Below are 20184 nucleotides of genomic sequence, written 5' to 3'. Positions count from 1 at the left end.
GCGGGAGTAAAGCTTACGTTGGGTGAGAGAGTAATCTCTCCTATGTACTTGTCCATCGATAAGCTCCCACCGGAATTGAGTTCTCTTCCTGCATCCTTGTGGGCAACAGGTCCCAATGACGTGGGCCTGCTTGACATCTCCCCTTAAGTTGTTCAACTGAAATCGAATGTGCGATTACCACGTATTCCCCAGTATCGTATCTCCCTTGATGGTGAGCGAGCATTGTTAGCGATCATCTATGATTTGATCGAGAAAGATGTTATTGAGGAGACTCGGGGAAACGTGTGTAACAGCCCTGTGCTGCCCATTTTGAAACGCACTGATCCATCTAAGCCTCCTGTTTATCGTTTTGTTATTGATTTACGGGAGGTGAATAAAATTGTGATTCCTCAGTTCCCTGTGGTGCCTGACATTACGGCTTTACTGACTCTGATTCCAGCATCTGCGTCCTGGTTCTCAGTGATCGATCTGAAGAATGCTTTCTTTAGCATTCCGATTGCTGAGGAGAGCAGGGACCTTTTCGGTTTCTCTTTAGGTGGCCGCAGCTTTCGGTTTAAACGCGCTCCCCAGGGCTACTGTGAGAGTCCATCGATATACAGCCAAGCCCTGAAGAGCCAACTTGATGCGTTTGTGTTGCCGGCTGGTGCGGCCTTGATCCAATATGTCGATGACTTATTGGTGGCTGCGGACACGCAAGAGATTTGCAGAATTGCTACGGTGTCGTTGTTGCAGCATCTCTGTGACTTACATCACAAGGTGTCACCCTCTAAACTGCAATATTGTTGTCAAGAAGTAACCTATTTAGGTCACTTATTGTCAAAGGAGGGAAGAAGGTTGACCCCAGAGAGAATCGCAGCGATTGCTCGAATGACTGTGCCAACAACTCAGAGAGATGTGCGTGCCTTTTTAGGTATCACGTCATACTGCAGGCAGTGGATTCCAAATTTTTCGTTGCTAGCGAAACCATTGGTAGCTCTTACGTGTAAGGATGTTCCAACTCCTTTGCCATGGACGGAAGAATGTCAGAAAAGTTTTTCTGAACTGCGTGATGCGTTGTGTTCGGCCCCTGTGTTAGGTACTCCTGACTACAGTAAGCCGTTTACACTATACGTTCACGAGAGGGAAGGTTGTGCGTTGAGTGTATTGACGCAACAATTTGGCGGTAAGCAGCGTCCATGTGCATATTTTTCCTCGACCTTGGACCCAGTAGCTAGAGCATTGCCGAGTTGTTTGAGAGCAACAGCGGCAGCTGCGGTGTCCATCCGACAATCTGCAGGATTGGTCATGGATAATATGCTTACGGTGATGGTTCCGCATGCAGTTGACACTCTCTTGAATCGTACGAAAACCCAACACTTGACGAGTGCAAGGTTGTCTGGTTATGAGTTGACGCTTCTGGCAAGTCACATTCAAATAAAGCGCTGCAATGTCCTCAATCCGGCGACTTTGTTGCCAACCAATATGGAATCAGACGAAGTACCACCACACGATTGCTACTTACGAACTGAGGAGGAAACGAAGGGTCGTGTTGACCTAAAAAACACTCCATTGGAAGAACCCGATGGTACTTTGTATGTGGATGGTTCGTGTTTTAAGTTGCCGAATGGTGATGTGACGACTGCGTATGCTGTGGTGACGTTGAGTACGGTTGTGGAGACTGCGAGATTGAATCAGAACTCTGCACAGGCGGCAGAGCTAATTGCCTTAACTAGAGCGTGTGTGTTGTCGAAAGGGAAACGGGTGAATGTGTTTACGGATAGTCAGTACGCGTTCGGTGTTGCACATAGTTTTGGACGATTGTGGAGAGAGAGAGGTTTTATGACATCGGATGGTACGAAGATCCAGCATGGACAGCTTGTGAATGATCTTTTGGATGCACTTACATTGCCCAAGCAGGTGGCGATTATTAAATGTAGTGCACACCGTAAGGTGACGGATGATGTTGGTCGTGGCAATGCGTTCACTGATGAGATTGCTAAGGAGACTGCGCGAAACCTTACGACTAGAATGTATGTGACGAGTTTGGTAAGGTGGCCTGCAGAAGCTGGTATGTGTGAAGACACTATTGAGAGTGTGAAAGCGATTCAGAATGAGGCCACCGAGACTGAAAAGACCAAGTGGAAAGAGAGTACGGGAAAGCTGGATGTGAATGGTTGTTGGATTGATTTGTCGGAGAATAGAAGGTGGATGTTGCCGGATGCATATGTGCTAGCTGTTGTGACTATGGCACACGGTTTGTCACATATTAGTGCGAAAGGTATTTGTAAGTTGTTGTCCCCTGTATGGAAGAATGATGGTATTGCAAAATGTGCTGAGAGATTGGTCAAGAATTGCATGATATGTATGATGTACAATCCTGGCAAGGGAACTCCTACACCCCCTGGCCATTTTGCTCCTCCTTCATGTCCCTTTGAGGTGATTCAGTTGGACTTCATCCATATGGAGCGATGCAATAACCTAAAATATGTTTTGGTTGTGGTTTGCGCATTCTCCCGATGGATCGAGGCCTACCCTCTTAAAGACAATACTGCCCTGTCCACAGCAAAAGTCCTACTGAAGGAATACTTTCCTCGGTATGGAATGCCACGGATTGTATGGTCTGATAATGGAAGTGAGTTTGTGGGGAGTGTGATGAAGAGTGTGTGTAAGGGCATTGGAATTACACAGAAATTCCATAGCGCCAACCATCCCCAGTCAGCAGGTTTGGTTGAGGGATATAATGGAACTCTCAAACTAAAACTCGCGAAGATTCAGGCTACGACTGGACTCTCGTGGCCTGACGCTTTGCCCTTGGCTCTTCTGTCAACTAGGGCGACTGTACACTCTCGAGTAGGGCTCAGCCCATATGAGATTGTGTTCGGCCGTCCTGCCAATGTTTGGGGGGTCCCTAGACCCAGTGTGTTCGCTGATCTTGAGTACCCAATGTTGATCGATTATCTTCATGATCTGACTGCTAAACTGAGGTTAATTCACCAACAGGTTTTTGAAGCACTGCCGGCGCAGACGGAGGGTCCAGGCCACCAGCTCCAGCCCGGAGACTGGGTGGTTACGAAGAATTTTGGCCGAAAACGAAATCTTGAGCCGAGATTCATCGGACCCTATCAGGTGCTCCTTGCCACGAGAACTGCTGTTCGTTTGGAGGGCCGCAAACACTGGGTGCATGCCACCCACACCAAGAAGGTACCTATACCTTTGCCAGCGGACTCGTGGGTGAGGAAGGGCATCGCCTCATCTGAAACGGAGGTTCTGCCGAACTTTGTACTATTCAGTGACGCTCAGCCTGTGGGAGAGACTTCAGTGCAGCCGGACGATACTGTTGAACCTTTGTCATTGGAGAACTCAAGATCTGAAATATTGTCTGATCGACAGAATTCTGTTTCATCATCTGACCAACTGTTCGAAGATCAGACTCGTCCTGGGAGAAGCAGATATTTTCTCCGTTCCAACAATAGAGACAAATAAAAAAAAAAAATTTGCTTCGTCCCCTGACATTTACGTTACCCCATTATCACTCTGAACATTTTTGAATACCTGAAATTTTGGATGAATTCTGAGTTCTTTTCTGCATATGTGTGTTTTGTTTCGACAGCTAGGAGATTTTGTATATATATATATTGTTTAATTTAAAAAAAGAACCTTACATCCGGGTGTACCGTAGGGCCGTGCGGGTACTTCCTTCTGTTTAGTAGGTCCTGACACTAGGTTGGAGACCGTCGATTCCTAGGAACTCCTGGGGATCGACTATTGCTACACAGAACGAAGTGCGTCAAGAACGTTGCGGACGGTTTTAGAGGATGGCTTTCTCGAAGCTGTCGGAATTGGAAAAGACTCAATCTCAAAGATTCGAACTGCATAGGATTGTACGTACTAAATGCTTCATGTTTCAGGTGTTCCTAACTGTTTCTTCGTTATTGGTGGGTGGGGTGTATTACATGATACAGTCATTATTGCCTTCTGCTTCACCTACCCCCTCTTCTGAACCTAAACCTACTTCCACTGTTTCTCCTCATTCCTTCCACATCTTACCCCAACACGAGCAGGTTAGACGTGCGGAATTTATGAACAATTCCTTTGTTCAGCTCCTTCATCAGCATCAGTTGGTGATGAACACTACCAATTGTTGGGTGTGTGGGTTAATGCCACATACCACCGATAAGGGAATTCCGTACTTGGTCCTTCCTTACAGTTCCCAGGGTTCAGCTCGAGCATTCCAAACAATGTTTCATAGCGCACTAGATTCTTACCCCAATCGAGAGCCACGTTCTCCACACTTTGGTCCCGGCCCGTACCATAAGTCTTTGGCAATAGCGATTGCTGATTTAGATAGGGATATCTTTGATCCATCGCTTATTCCAGAGGAAGAGGTGTGAGCCTATAGGGATCTGAGTGAGGCTGAGTATAGTGTGCTAGTGGGTGATAGACAGTTAAAAAGTTCATCTCCAATCTGGATCGTACCCCACCTCGGTAATTTCTGTTTGAAGGGCCGTGGTCAAAGCCCGAGAGCTCACCTTGGGGAGAGTGCTTGCACTGACACGTACGTTTTACCAATGCTCTCTTCCCCTGTTCTCCTGACTGCCAAGGTTACGTACTTTGTATGTTACGACCGTGCATATACATGGTTGCCCCTTGACTTCTCGGGCACCTGTTATATTGCAAATTTGTTGCCACCGACTTTTACAGTTGCCTCAGATTATCACAAGAACAGAGTTGTGAGAGGTGTGATTAGCAAAGAGGACACTGCCGGTCAAGAAGCAGGAGACTTCTTTAAGGGTTTCTTGCCGTTTTGGGGACCTATGATCAATAGTAGGAACCTGAGACAGTTGACTCGAGTGGTGGAATCGACCGCTAATATCACTGCAAGTGCCCTCGGTAATATCACAGCAGAGCTTCAGGCGGACAGGCTTATGACGTTACAAAATCGTATGGTTTTAGACGTCGTCTTAGCAGATAGAGGTGGGGTATGTAAGGTGATCCATTCGAGTTGTTGTATTTTCATTCCTGACAACGCTCCAACTGTCTATCAAGCCATCTCGAAGTTGCATAAGATCTCAGAGTCCATACACGTGGACGTAGGGGATTGGACGCTACTAGGGTGGTTTTGGGGCCTGATGTCGACTTGGGGTTGGAAGATTCTGATGATCATTGGGGTTGTTGTAGCATTTCTGTTCACGTGTTGTCTTTGTGTGCAGTGTGGTCCTGCCTTATGTGGCCTCTGTGCTACGACGTGTGTAAGACGGCCGCCTGTTACCAAGGAAGCGCTGATGGATAGAATAATGTTGCAGCAACATCTGGATGGTCTGATGAATATCGAGATCGATTCCGATTACGACTAGTGCTTGCCTACATGAGGGCAAAAGGAGCGTCTGAGGTTCCGTGACAATTGTAAGTGGTGTTCTCGACTTGCCCGAATATGGTCGAGTCTGGTATCTATGAACCGCAAATGACGAGTTTAGTGGGTGTACGCGTTTTCGCTGTGCTAACCTAAACCGTTCGTCTGTTACGTGGGTTTCTCCATCTGAACCCACGGGTTCCATTTTAGATACGGCATCCATTTTGTCTCTTGCCCTCAAGTAGCCAGCGAACGGACGCTGTCCGCTTCGTGACCCTGGGATTCCCAAACTCCTGCGGAAGACACGTGTTCCTTTGAGGGTGTCTTTATGATGAGGGGGATGATACTGTAAGGCAGATGGCCCCGCGCGAGGCTCATCTTGCCGTGCCGGTCTATTGTCTCAGTTGTGCATTCATTAGGCACGTCTCCTTTGATCCCTGCAATCGTGTTTCCTGATACCACCCCTTTTTACACACTCTTTGATCTGTTCGCTATCCTCGTCTTCCTCTGCACCTGTTTCTGCCTCTTTCTTGATTTGTTTTTAGCTAAACGGAATGTACTAATGGTGGGAAGATGTACTTTTACAGTTGGGAACTGCCAAATGCTACTGTAATTATGTTCCGGGCCCTGAATACATGAAAGCGACCCCCTATGAAATTTACTGTGGGAAGCGGGTTGTAACCTTTTGTCTGTCATGTTATCCTATGACGGAAAACTGTATAAAAGGAGCGATCTACAGATACAATTTGAAGCAGTCTCCGTGAACCTACATGTTATGTACTTCTCGTGACTTCTGTGTTCCCTGCAGTAAATAAATCTCGAATCTTTGACGCCGAAGGAAGTGTCCCGTGTCTCTGTCATTTGTACGCCGGAACAGGTACCCACGAAGGTTTCAGGTGTTATCCCTGGCACCGCTGGGTCTTAGAAAAACCCAGTCCTTCAAGTCCCAAAGAAGGTGAGGGTGCCACAGAGCTGAAAATATCCCTAGGGGGTGAGTGGGCGCTCATGGGACGCTAAGCTGTTTTGTTCGGTGCATTCAGGGTCCTATATTGGGAAGTAAATCGACTCAGTGCGATGAGTCGCACGAGCGCCAGAGCAAATCCTTTGTAAATAGCCCCCCTGAATGCAGAGAATTGGGGGTCACTCTGGAATGCCAGCTAGAAGGGTGTATGACCTGGTCTGATTGTTGAATGTTGTTGGTGTCCTTTTGTTATAGGCAGCAAGATGGCCCATCCTGGACCCTTCTGTACCAAGGGGTCCTAAACCCTATAGACAGGGCGTAACCCCCCTCTTCGTGCCAGAGTCCTTGATCATGTGCCCAGTTGCAGTTCTTGGACTCAGAGCCCCAAGGGGAGGCAGTGATACATATATTCTTAGGTTGTGACTGTTTTAGTGACTTGTTCCTGGGCTAGGTTTCTGCCCTTCCCTGGTGCAAGTCACCTGGTTGGTGCTAACCCTGGCACACGTACAAGCAGTGACAGCCACAGGTGTTTTCTGTGACGTGAACAGGTCAACCCAAACACAACTTCTAAAATCAGGAGCCAGAAAGCTGAGGGCCCGATTCACAGAACTAACTTAAGACAAAATCCTAAACTTACTACCATTTTGGTATTCACAGAAGACACTTACTCATTTTGGTATTCACAGAAGTTAGGAGTCCTAACTTTAGGACTCCTAAATGCCTTCTGTGAATACCGAAAGTCTTAAAGTTAGGATATTTCTCAATTTAGAAGTAGTAAAGTTAGGACTCCTAACTTTAGGGCTCCTAAACTGAGAAAAATCCTAACTTTAAGACTTTCGGTATTCACAGAAGGCATTTAGGAGTCCTAAAGTTAGAACTCCTAACTTCTATGACTATCCAAATTAGTAAGTGCCTTCTGTGAATACCAAAATGAGTAAGTGCCTTCTGTGAATCCCAAAATGGTAGTAAGTTTAGGATTTTGTCTTAAGTTAGTTGTGTGAATTGGGCCCTGAGTCCCGAAGTACAGTTGGAACGAGAAGCTTTTGGCGATCAGAAGTGAACGCTTTTGGAAATGTGAGGTCTGTTTCTCTTGTAACAGTGTGTGTGTGTGTGCGTTGGGTGGGGGCTTAGCAAGGGACCCGAGGCTCTGAGAACCAGATGGGTATGTTGGCAAGCGGGCTATTATTACAGATATCTGGCACCAGCCACCCTTGTCCCCGGATCTATGGAAACCACAATATTTGTGGCTGTCCTTTGTTGTTTTGGGATGCTGCGCATGCGCGCCCAGGCAGACTCCAGGCCAACGGTGATCCCACATTAAGAGACACTAAACCCATCCGAGTGAGTGCCTGATAAAGAAAGTATGTTAAGGCATTAAGGGCTAGTTGCTGTAAGGGATTTTGTAAAGCTCTAAATTGCAGGATTTTGAGCTGTACAAAGCCCATTCATACTGTACAGAGGATAACACAAGCATGAAGCACCCTGCCTTCTCTCTCCCTATGAACTTAAAACACCTTTAGCACAGCGTGAGTGGTGGCTGAAGTGGGAGTGGGGGCTGGAAACAACCATAAAGATGGAGGAACTTTGGAGGGGCAGGGACCTCGCGGTCCTTAGGAGCCGTTCCAAACCCTCTCCAGTAAAGTCTGCAACTTCCCATGTCCCTGCGTCTACACCCGTGGGGATGCACAATGCCGAATTGATTTCTGCGTTCCCCTTCACTTGCCCTCGTACACACCCTGCATCCGTCACAGCAGCAGCGGTGGCCGCTCCTTCTCCTACATCGCTGCCAAGACCTGGAACAACCTCCTGCTCTGTACAGCCCCCTTGCTGGAAGACTTCAGAAAGAGACCAAGACCTGGCTCTTCGGCTAATACACTGCGTCCAGATACCCCTAAGGGTGACAGAGCTGTGCTATACAAACACTGGTTGATTGTTTATTTATTGAGGACCTCCACATTTAAGCTGGATACTTACTCTCTGGTGCCGTCCCAGCTCATCCTGTGCTCACTGTGTGATATCAGCTCATTAACCGTGACCATTTGAAGAGCAACAACATCTTGTGGCACAGTGTTAGGAGGCAGCAGTGATACAGGTACTCCATAATTTTTTGAGCTTGTTGTTGCAGGTGGGGGCCACCAGCACTCATTTTTGGTTACCAACACTTATTTTTCCTCAACAAACTTTGATCCAGAGACAAAGAGAACAAAAATATCAAAAGGGAAATAGAAAGGTGGAAAAACAATGACAAAAGGAGAAAGCAGGGATGAAAAAAGAAGAGTGAGATAGTGAGGCAGGGAGTGTCTGGTGGTGGATTGAAGAGACATGAGGTGGAATCAAGACTACAGGGCCTTGGTGTTTGCCATCCTGACCATTGATGGCGCCAGTCATGGTCTTCTGAACAAAATTTTGGGTGCGATTTTTGTTTTTTTTTGTACAAATTAAGCACTGGATACGTTGTGCCACCTGGCACATGGAGTCATTTCTGCATTTTTATTGAAAAGCTCAAAGCATTTCTCTTCTCTTCACAAAATGCTTAGGTGAATTATCAGGCTGGACAGTAAGTAGACTTTAGGGATGTGTGAATCTGTCCAGTTTTTTCATGACCTATTGAATTTAAATGCCAGAAGGCCGAAAAGTAGGTAACAATTTGACTTTGGCGTTAAAATCGGACCTTTTGTAATGATTTTAATGTTACCTACTTCCCGAGTTCACCATTTTGTAAGCAAGTATAATTTGGTGTATCACTCCCTGACACATCTTGAATCACCTACATGGAAAAACGAGGCGAGGCTGGCACTCAAATGCTGGTATTTAAAATCAGAACTTTATATTTGGAGTGCGAGTTTAGCGAGAGAGTGAACACTAAATTAATGGTATTCGCACCATATTTTAAATCAAAATATTGTTTACCAAGTGTAGAAAATAGGCTTGGCCAAAGAATAAAGCATGAAGGAAACTCTAGAAACACGGGTAAAGCCACTAATTGAGACTTAGGGGTCATATGTATCAACAACCTGATTTGCGATTCTCAAATAGCGATTTTATTAGAAATCGCTATTTGAGAATCGCAAATAGGGATGTATGTACAAAATCGCAATTTTTTTGCGATTTCTTAGTATTCCTTAATTGCGATTAGCAAATTGCAAATCGCAATTAAGGAATACTTTCCCATTCATTTCTATGGGCCAGGAAGCCCATAGGAATTAATGGGAAGTTATTCTCAATTTGTGATTCGCAATTTGAGAATCGCAAATTGAGAATAATTTCAAGGGTGCAGGGGTGTCCAAAGGACACCCTGTTTCACCCCTGAAATTAGCATGGGTGCACATGTGGCGCGGGCATGTATGTGCTTTACATTGCACTTTGAAAAATGCAAAAAAGTTAATTTTTCAAGGAATTCGCAAATTACAACCAACTTGAAGTTGGTGGTAATTTGCGATTCCTGAAGGCCAATTTGCATTTTTTTTTGCTTCTTACATTGCATTTAAGGAATCACGAAATTTGCGATTCCTTAAATGCAATTTCAAAATAAGGAAATGCAAATTTTGCGATTCCTTATTTTGCACGCAGTTTCTTTCATACATACAATTTAGCACTAATGCATTCGGAAATGCCGAAATTCTGCGAATTTCGGCGTTTGCAAACGCATTAGTGCTTGATACATATGGCCCTTACTCAGATATCTATAATTCCGTAATAATAACTTCCCAAACCCTGAGTAGACATGCAAGACTCCTTCAGTGGGAGCCGCAGCCCTGCAAGGTCTGGTATGTTGAGCCCTAAATAAATCTGTGCCTCAGTGGACAAAATGGCTTCCCTAATGTGGCCTATTTGGTGCTCCTCATTAAAAAAGCTAAATGCTGCAATTGCAGGACAAGGTCTTCATACAAGAGTCTGGAGCCATTCAGGTAGGAGGTTTAGGGCCCGATGTAGGAGCCCTAATACCGGTCGGAAACGGTTGAATTCGGCCGTTTCCGACCGGTATTACGGTTTTCTTATGTAGGGGGCTACATAAGTACAGATTCGGTAATTTTACAGATTCTGTACATTTACCGATTCGGTAAAATACCGAATCGGTAAATGTACAGAATTGGTAAAAAGAGATGTAGGTGGCACTCTGAGGAGTGCCACAGGCCTTCAGGAGTCGGTATTTTACCACCCAATCCAATTGGGTGGTAAAATACCGAATCCAGGTGTGCATGCACATCTGTGCATGCACATCTGTGCCATGTGACACACAGACATGCCCTTAGGGCATGTATGTGTGCCACATGGCACACAAGCCTGTAATTGGGGTGCTAGAGGGTGTCAAAGTGACACCCCCTGCACCCTTGCAAGAATAGGTAATTACAGAATCGGTAAATACAGATTCGGTATTCCACATTGATTCCTATGGGCTTCAAGGCCCATTGGAATCAGTGGGGGATACCGATTCGGTATTTACAGAATCGGTAAATACAGAATCTTACAGATTGGGTATTTACCGAATCAGAATTACCTACATTTCCCCCCCTCTAATTTACCACTTCTTAAATACCGAATCGGTATGATTCGGTATTTTAGAAGTGGTAAATTAGATTTACCTACATCGGGCCCCTAAGTTCTTTATTTGACCATAGGTGCCTACGCTGTAGCCACGGCCTGATATCTGCATTTAGGGCTCAGTCCTGCATTCAACTGGCCTTAGCTGCCAGGGTACAACCAGGACAACGACCCCCATATTCGATGCATCATCAGATCCTTGTGGCTCCACATTCAACATTCTGAAGAATGCCCACTCAGCTCATACTTTACTGACACATAACATCACCACACTGTCTCCTTCCCTTGCACACAGGACAACACAGTCACGCCACGTCACTACCTCGTCCCTTTACCTTACACACACGATGGGCATCAAACAGATGAAACAATCATTTAAGAACCACAGGACAAACGGTACTCTCCTCCCTATCTTGAACAAGCAACTACACATACACACAAGAACAACCCACTCAGGCACATTCTTGCACGCATAAAAAGTGCAGCCTGCACTTCACCACGCCCATCACACGGTCACACTAGCTGCCCAACTTAACAGGACCAAGTGCCACATGAACGAAGGCACCTGAATCTTCACACAATACCACACCCTCTGGATGCAGCACAACCATCAGGCAGAAGTCTCCTGTACATAATGATAGCAGCCTCAAGAATGCACAGATAGTACGTCTTAAAAACACAACTTTCAACACTGGTACAGTCCAGCACTTCCACCTCCCAACAACAGCCCATGTCAGACCAAAGGACCAACATCCTACGTACCATGGTAAGGAAGCACCTGCATACTACAATCTGCACGTACACCTTCTAAAACCACACTGACCTCAGTCTATGCAAGCAGAAACAACACACAAACAACACAATCATGAATGCACCCAGCCTCCATTACCACACACCTGTGAAATACTCCCATTTGTCCAAAATGACGACTGGTCCCAGAGCACATATAGGCAAAACAACACACATAAAGCTCCTCACACTGATGTACTTTGCCTCTAGTACCACACACTTGTCGAACCTTCCCATAGTACACACGCTATTGGTCCAATAGCACACGCCAGTGGATCCCGTGATTTCCAGCTAAAATACCAAAGGGCATTACACCTGCATGGGCTTCCTTTTGCATCAGTGTACTCATCTCCACCTTCGACCCACCATCATCCTCAATGCACACCTAGTGACAGGTCACTGCTATCCCTCCTTGTGCAATACACTAGTGTACTGTACTTCCTCAAACACTTGAGTAAAGTAATCTCTTGCGACAGGATACTTCTTCCACCCCTTCGCAACACTAGGGAACTGCACTTCCTCAAACACTCAGGTATTGTAATCTCTTGCAACAGGATACTTCTTCCACCCCGTCGCAACACTAGGGTACTGCACTTCCCCAAATACTCACCTAGTATCATCTACTGCAACAGGGTACCCTTGCCCACCTTCATACAAAAGTACGCGCGCAACCTGTACATAGTTTTGGTTGTCTGACAGAAAATCGAGGAAACAAATATCATGTGGACAGAATATTGTGTCAAAAATATTGAGGAACAAAATATCAAAAGGGTAAATGCAACAAGGTAAGTATAGATTTAACATTCTTAACTCCACACCTATGTAACTTGATGCTATATATATATACTCAAGATACAAATATGTGGAGTTAAGAATAGTTATTGATTTGCTTACCCATATAAACCTAACTTTATAGCATTTTTGTCCTTGATATTCCTGACACAATATTTTGTCCACACAATATTTTTGCTCCACTATTTTGTGCAAGCACCCAAAATATCAATACACCACGCGGAAGGGCACTACGGTCCTTTCCCAATCAGACTCTTTTGTCTCTTAATCAACAACGTCCCTGGACCACCATTACTCGACACTGCACCTTGAGGGAACTCCACAAAACCTTTATCCGATGCCAGCAGTGGCTCCATTGTCAACATTTTGCCCCCTGTTCCCACCAACACCGTCTAAGTGGTAAAACCAGTGCTCTCCCATGGCTCCCGCATCAGCACCAAGGACAGCCAGGGCAACTCTGCACTCTGGCTTCCTGAGCCAGGTAAAACTGAACTGACTGTTGTGGCTTGGTCCTGGACCCGTATCACCTTTACTATCCTTGCGTGCCACGCAACTTGGACTGCAAGTGACCGATTGTCACTAGTGGTTTTTACCATTGACCACATGGGAATCCAACTGGTGGCCAGCTGAACTTGGACCCAGAACCCACGCCAGGAATCTTGGATTAAACATTGACTGCAAACTGGACATGACCGCACTAGTCAGCTCTGTCACTGTATCCTGCTTCCACACCCTGAAGATGCTGAGGAAAATCTTCAAATGGTTTCCAATCAACAGTAGAAAAATTGTCACTCATGCCTAGTTGCCAGCAAGTAGGACTATGGGAACACCCGCAACACTGGGATCGCCACACACCTCACTAGAAGAGCCAAGGGCATCAAAGGGGAGAGCCAGGGGTGTCAAATAGCACAGAAAGAGGTACCAAAGACCAGAGCACGCGGTAACAAATGCCAGAGCCAGGAGTAACATAATGTCAGAGCAAGGTGTTCTAAAGGGCACACCAGGAGGACAAAAGGACAGAGCCAGCGGGAACAAATGGCAGAGCAGGGGGCATCAAAGGTTAGAGCCAGAGGTACGAAGGGGTAGACAGAGGGACACTAAATGGCAAGCCAGGATCACACCAGGCAATAGCTACTTTGTGGCTTCTCCAGGTTCAATAGCATCCTAAATTTCCATTGTTCTTAACGTCCATTTAACCTCTTCCCAAATAGCCACCTCCCTTTATGCATCACTGGTTGGGCATCCTCTTTTAAAATGATCTTCTAGGAATAACCCTTTACTGCACCAGCACCCAACTGTCTCTGAAAAACCTTTTCTGCTGTGTTTGAAATTTCCTCCAAATCAGTGCCTTCCACCACCATAAGCTTGCCCGGTGCCCTCAGGTTCAGTGTGTTCAGGGCCAATGAAATTTTGCAATTGTGCATCATTGTAGACTTGCCGCATTTGCCACATAATCCCTCATTTGCTTTATAATCTTCAGATTTTAACAAAAAAACAATGGGGCATAATATCAAGGGATTTATCTCCACTTTTTTGGCTTTAAAAGCCAAGAAAGCGGAGATAAAATGATCTCCCTATCAGCAACAGGGTGCTAACACGCAAATTCGCATGTTAGCACCCTTTTTCTCTACGCTTCCCCTTGCATCTCTAATGAGATGCAAAGGGGGCGTTCCAGAGAAAAATAATAGGAGAAATATTGTTAAGCGACATTTCTCCTATTATCAAGGATTTCGCTAACCCAGTTAGTGATAAAAAAAAGCAGCGCTAACCGTGGTTAGCACTGCTTTTTTTACACCTAGTATTTTCCTGACTTAGCCATGATATCCTATGGAAGGTGGATATCATGGCTAAGTTTGTGAGCCCCTATCATCAAGCTAACGCCAAATTTTGAGAGATTATCGTTGGTTTTCCAGTGATAATCTCTCAATTGGCAGTTAGCGTGAGGATTTTTATCACTTCTGAGATAAACCTTGCTAATAGCAAGTTATCTCTGCGATAATTTCCTGCGATGCTTAGCGTTAAAAAATGTGTTGCTAAGCATCGTTAGCGATAAATATCGCTTAACATTGGTAATATGCCCCAATGTTTCTAGCTCAAATGGTTGAAAAGTTACAAAAAAATGCAGTGACGCTTGTTGTGGCAGAGTGAAAAACCCTTTGCAAAGGTTAACTGGTCGCCTTTCTGTTGCTTATCGCTATTCTTGAGTGTTAAACTGGTACTATTGAGGTGCAACCCATGCCCAGACATTGTTAACAAATGTAAACATGTCAAATAATGAAGTAATACTATTACAAAATGTGCTGCATCACGCTGCATAATTTGCCTTTTCCTGCCGCATAATTTACTCAACCCTGCCACATAAATCAGCCCTCCCCTGCCACATAATAACAGTGGCCCGGATTATGATTTGTAAATAATATTGGTGCACCCAACCCAAAATCACTGTTCCCTCGTCTGCAAATAAACCTTGCCTTCTACATGTGTGTCTTTGTAAACAATGTTTTCTTAATATAACCTAGCCTTTTATATATTTCTCTATACTTACCACGCAATCATCTCCACCCCTTACTGTGGAGTCTCCCTAAGATAACACATAAAGAAGATACAAAACATATACATTTATTTCTAAAACGAACATTGCAAATATATTATTTTAAATATTAAAATTAATGGAAATTCATTTTATATATTTCTTTTAAATTATTTTTCAGAAGTTTAAATTAAAATAAAGTTCCCATCTAAAGAAAACATATATTTTTCATCATGAATTAATAATTACTAAATATGTTGTATAGAACTAATTAAACTTATGTAATTTAATTCAACATTATTTCCTATGAGGTTTTATTTTAATTCCCTACCACCAATTATGTTCAACATGAGGGTGTTGAAGGACCAGTGATTGGCCAAGCGTGGTTCTGGATTTACAATTTTTCTTTTTAGTAGGGACTTATACTTGGATTTTGTGAATAGCCACAAGTCGGTAACTCATTCAAAACATTAAAATTACTCAAAAAGTATAGTTGAATTTGTGAATCAGGCCCAATACATTGACCTTGGAATGCATAAAAAGGTGACAGACAAAAATGCAGGATTAAGTTGCCAACCAGCTTCATGTCTTTAGTATATCACAGGTTAGAATTACTAATTGTGTGTATGTTAACATGGTGCAGCATAATCCACAATGTAATGCTCATTTATTGTACCTTATAAAGGCCCACAAACGTAGCACAAAATTACTTCGCTCTATCGTGCACTTACACAAATATTAATACATATACCCACAAGTTTCTAATCCGATGATTTTTTGCTACCATCAGTTGTGTGAACGCCCGGTTGGTCCAATTGACTTAATCCATGACTACAACTCCCATAACACATTAAGCTGTCCAATGGCAGCCAAGGATGAAGAACATGCTACTCGGAAGTTATGGAGTAAAGTGGTAAACACAATGAGGATACGATGGTTGAACCCCCCAATCTGATCCAGCTAAAGGGCCACACGCTGAGTAGGCTTCAAATTACCCTTGGTGTAACTGATACAATCGACTAACTCATATCCAGAGGCGAGTGGGAGGGTCGCCAGAAACCAAGTCACACTTCCACCTCTGGCCATGAGAACCCTCCTGGGAGGGTGGCACATCCCTGCATGCACCGCTGCTCAGTAATGTATTTATTTAGAGAAACTTTTTAGGAAATAGTTGGCGACTTTATGATAAATCCATCACTGATATTAGCACACGTGTACATACATGAAATTGTTTATAGAGCACTGAGAGTGTCATTTACGGAGAACAACATTTTTCTTTTCTTTTTGTTTTGTTTTCCTTTCTAACGGTAGTATCTATTTTTTGATTCCCAAATAGCGATTTTTAAAGAATCGCTATTTGAGAATAGCAAAATGGAATGTAGGTAAAAATTTGCATTTTTTTTGCGAATCTCTAACATTCCTTAATTGCGATTAGCAAATTGCGAATCACAATTAAGGAATGAGTGTCCAATTCATTCCTATGGGCTAAGGGGCCCATAGGAATGAATGGGGATACATTCTCAAATTGCGATTTTCTACGAGAAAATCGCAATTTGAGCATCGCAATTCCAAGGGTGCAGGGGTGTCCAAAGGACACCTGTTGCACCCCTGGAATGTGCTTGTAAGTACATGTGGCGCACATACATGCCCTAAGAGCATGTCTGTGCACCACATGGCACTTTGAATTTTTTTAAAAAATGCATTTTTGAAGGAATTCCCAAAATACCATCTACTTAAAGTAGGTGGTATTTTGCGATACCTTATGCAAAAATCTAAATTTTAAAGCACCCCTACATAGCATTTAAGGAATCGCAAAATTGAGATTCCTTAAATGCTATAAGCAAAATAAGGAATCAGAATTTTAGCGATTCCTTATTTTGCTAAGTGGCACCTACATATCAAAACGCCGTTTGCGATTCGCAAATGCCGAAATTCGGCGAATTTCGGCGTTTGCGAATCACAAACGGCTACCTACATATGCCCCTAAGCTCTTAAAGAGTTTTTAACCTCTCCCTTAATAAGCAATTTTTAACCAATGGTGGAATTGTATTTATTCCTCATCGTTATCACCACCATACTGTAAATATGATAGGGAGTTGTGCACTTGACACTTTAATAAGAACTAAAGCATATACGAATCCTCAGCACAGGTATGGCATGAACCAGGGATGCACCTGAAATCCAGAATAGTCACCAGAAGATGGAAATGTGAACTGTGACAAGTTGCAGGTTATGAATTTCTGTGTTTCTAGAGTACTATTATTCTTCTGAGGACACACAGGGGCAGATTTACAAGGAAGTGCCGCAGCTTGGCACGCAAGCCCTTTGGCCTTTGGGATGCAACATATTTACAACAATATGTTATGTTATGTTATTCTGAATTTGTTAAGCGCACGGGCACCCAGAGGTTTCATGGCGCTAGTGGTGAGGAGAGATGACAAAACAGTTAACCTAACCGGACGCTTGCTTGAATAACCAGGTCTTCAGTGCGGCCCTGAATTCCATGAGATTAGTGCTTCTCCTGAGCGGCACGGGGAAAGAGTTCCAAACCTTAGGCGCCAGGTGAGCGAATCGACACCCGCCCAGACGTTTCCGTTTGAAGGAGGGCAGAGTGAGGAGGGACAGATGGGCAGAGCGGAGATTGCGGGTCGGCTCATGTTTGATTATAAGGTTTTTAATAAACATAGGGATTTTTCCATGGAGAGCCTTAAAGGCTAAGCAACCTACCTTGAATGTTACCCGTTGGGCTATGGGTAGCCAGTGAAGAGTGGCCAGCCGTGGTTTCGCTGAGCTCCTACCGTGGCTTTTGAAGATTAATCTGGCCGCCTGATTTTGCACAATTTGCAAGCGTTTAGACAAAAACAGGGGAAGGCCTGCACAAACTGCAGCCATGCGCTGGCATAGGCTCCCTTGCACCTTGTTGCAAGGATGCCTGCGCCATGGGGAGATTGTTTTTGTGCAGGAAGGGGCACCTTCCTGCATGAAAACAATCCCTACAGACATTTTCCTCTTTCAATGCGTGTTGTAGAATGCAGCACGCATTGAAGGGGAAAAACAAGGAGAAATGAAAACATTTCTCTTTGTTGCGCCTCGCTACGCTAAATCTGGAGATGTGTCTTGCTCCTTGGGTGCTGTGTGGGAACACCCACAGCGACACCCCTGGAACGCCCCTTCAGCACAAAGTGGTGCATGTGAAGGGGCCGTATTTACAAGGAGAGGAAAAGACATGCAGGGTGGCATCCTCTCCTTGTAAATATGGAGGAGCCCCCTGCGCCACCAGTACGTCACTAAAAGTGATGTAGTGGTGGCGCAGGGGGCTTGTTAATCTGCCCCAGAGTTTGGGGATCATTTTAAATTTATTTGTATTTGTATATTGTTGTGCTTTTATGATTTTCATGAAAAATCGAATGAAGATACAACTACTAGTACCCCTTGCTCTACCTTTTCCCCCCTCCCCTCTCCCCCCCGGCCCTCCCTCCGTACCCCTAGTCCCTGTGGTCATGAAGGCACCAGCATGCAGAGCTGTAACCAGGGCCCGAAGACCTGTGGCCCCTGCTCTGCAGGTAATTCCCACCTGTCATTCTCTGAGCGGCAAAGAGGCATCAGATGAGGGGTTATGGGTGGAGCATAACATTTTCCTTGTGGTTACATGGAGGATCAACAACTGCATGACGTCACTTCCGCCGAGTCTGGCTTTGTGATGAATTGAAGTCCAGGGGCCTTATTTATGAAAAGTGACGCATCGCTGCGTGAAAACAGTGATGCGTCACTTTTCACTGCGCACTCCTTGCGACAGCAATGATGCGTCATATTTAATGTATGACGCATCATGTCGCAAGGAGTTACAGATGCGTCAGTATTTCTGACGTATCTGTAAGCGCAAAAGTGACGCATTGCTGGAGTGTGTCACAAAAGTGACGCAACTCCAGCAATGCGTCCTTTCACATGGGGAAAGCCCCATGTGAAAGGGCTTGCGTCAGTCTTACGCCTGCTGTGAGGCAGGCGCAAGATTTTGACGCAACAGCGTCCTAAAAGTGACGCAGTGAAATCTCATAGATTTCACTGCGTCACTATTACGAGGCTTTTTGCGGGAGAACGCCCCCTCTGCATACATTATACCTGACGCAGGTATAATGTGGCGCAGGGGTTTAAAAAGTGACGCATCTACCTAGATGCGTCACTTTTTAAATATGGCGCAACAAGGCGCATGTTTTACGCCGCCGATGCGTCACAAAAAGTGACGCATCAGCAGCGCAAAACTGACGCAAGGCCTCATAAATGAGGCCCCAGGTTTACATTAAGCTTATTATATATCAATGTAAAACAAATGTATTTAATGGGTCTGTTGTGTTTGGAACGTTGAATGCAATATACCGATTCTGAGATTATATTTATTATCAACTGCTTAATGTTTACACCCCTAATAAATATCTTAAATGTCTCTTTCATCCCCTCCTCTCTCTGCCCCACTCCCACACCTCTCAATACTTTCCCATTCCCTTTAATATCCTTCTACGTTTCCTCCTTCTCTCTCTCTCCCTTCCCTTTTCTTTCCCTTCTTCTCTTCCATTTCTCTCCGTCTTTCTCGTATTCTCCCTTTTCCTTGGGTTCTCCCTCATCCAAATCCCAAAATGCCTCTTTCTACCTACAACTGCCTTCTCCTTTCGGCATCTCCCTTCCTCCACCTCTCTGTCCCCTCTCTGTGTCTCCCTTCTGTCCACGCCCCTCTCTCTTTCCTCTCTCTTCTCTCACTGCCTCTTCTGTCACTTCTATCTGTCACTGCCTCTCTCTATCCTGTCCCTGTTACTCTGTTTACACTTTCCCTTTGCTCACCCGCGGTCCCTTTCTCTGTCTTTTCTCCTTTTTCTCTGTGCTCTCCCCATCCCGCTCTTTCCCTGTTTTTCACGTTCTCTCCTTGTCTCTTCTGTCACTTCCCTCTGTCACTGTCTCTCTGTCCCCTCTCACTTCTCCTCCCTCCTTACTCTTTTCTCTCATATACCTCTCCCTGCTTCCTTTTCTCTTTCTTTCTCTTCTCATCGTATTCCTGCCCTCTCTCCCCAACCTCTCCCTGGTCCCCTCTTTTCCCTGTCATTCTCTTCTCTCATCCTGTCCCTTCCATTCCTCCTGCCCTCTCTCCCCAACTTCCCCCTGTCCCCCCTCTTACCGCCCTTCTCGTCTCTATCCTCCTGCCCCCTCAATTCATCCTGCCCTCCCCCTCCCCTCCTCCCCACCCTGCTCTCA

At 45.0% G+C, this 20184-nt stretch overlaps 1 protein-coding gene across 2 annotated transcripts in view; it reads left to right on the top strand.

The window, feature by feature from the left end:
• Positions 1-20184, top strand: part of LOC147678985 (somatomedin-B and thrombospondin type-1 domain-containing protein-like) — a 325963-nt gene that overhangs the window by 197050 nt on the left and 108729 nt on the right. The window lies entirely within an intron of this gene.

The sequence above is a fragment of the Lissotriton vulgaris genome, chromosome 11 (assembly GCF_964263255.1).
Source record: "Lissotriton vulgaris chromosome 11, aLisVul1.2, whole genome shotgun sequence".
In the NCBI taxonomy this organism is placed as follows: Eukaryota; Metazoa; Chordata; class Amphibia; order Caudata; family Salamandridae; genus Lissotriton; species Lissotriton vulgaris.
Note: the sequence above shows the minus strand (reverse complement) of the source record. Positions and strands in the feature narration are given on the sequence as shown.